This window comes from Lottia gigantea, assembly GCF_000327385.1.
Source record: "Lottia gigantea unplaced genomic scaffold LOTGIsca_15, whole genome shotgun sequence".
Taxonomy (NCBI): Eukaryota; Metazoa; Mollusca; class Gastropoda; family Lottiidae; genus Lottia; species Lottia gigantea.
The window spans coordinates 2,563,855-2,564,145 of NW_008707797.1; positions in this window are offsets into that span (position 1 = coordinate 2,563,855).

A 291-nucleotide genomic window follows, 5' to 3' on the forward strand; every position below is an offset into this window, starting at 1 on the left:
TGGATATGGAATGCGTTTAGGTATCTCTTTAATATTTTATATGGAAAATATTCAGAATTCTTTATTCATCAATATTCTTTAGTCATCAAAGCAACGATTTTGAGGCTTCATGGACTAAATTCAGAAAACTGAAAACAAAACTGTTTGTTATTCCCGCAAATAGCAATTCTCTAATTCTCAGTATAAAGATTCCAGATACTTAATAACTTGGAATTGGTTTATTTTCCCTAATCTTGTAAGAAGACTTTTACCGTCGTCTTTGGCAAGGTTCCATTAAATGTCCCGCCCCTT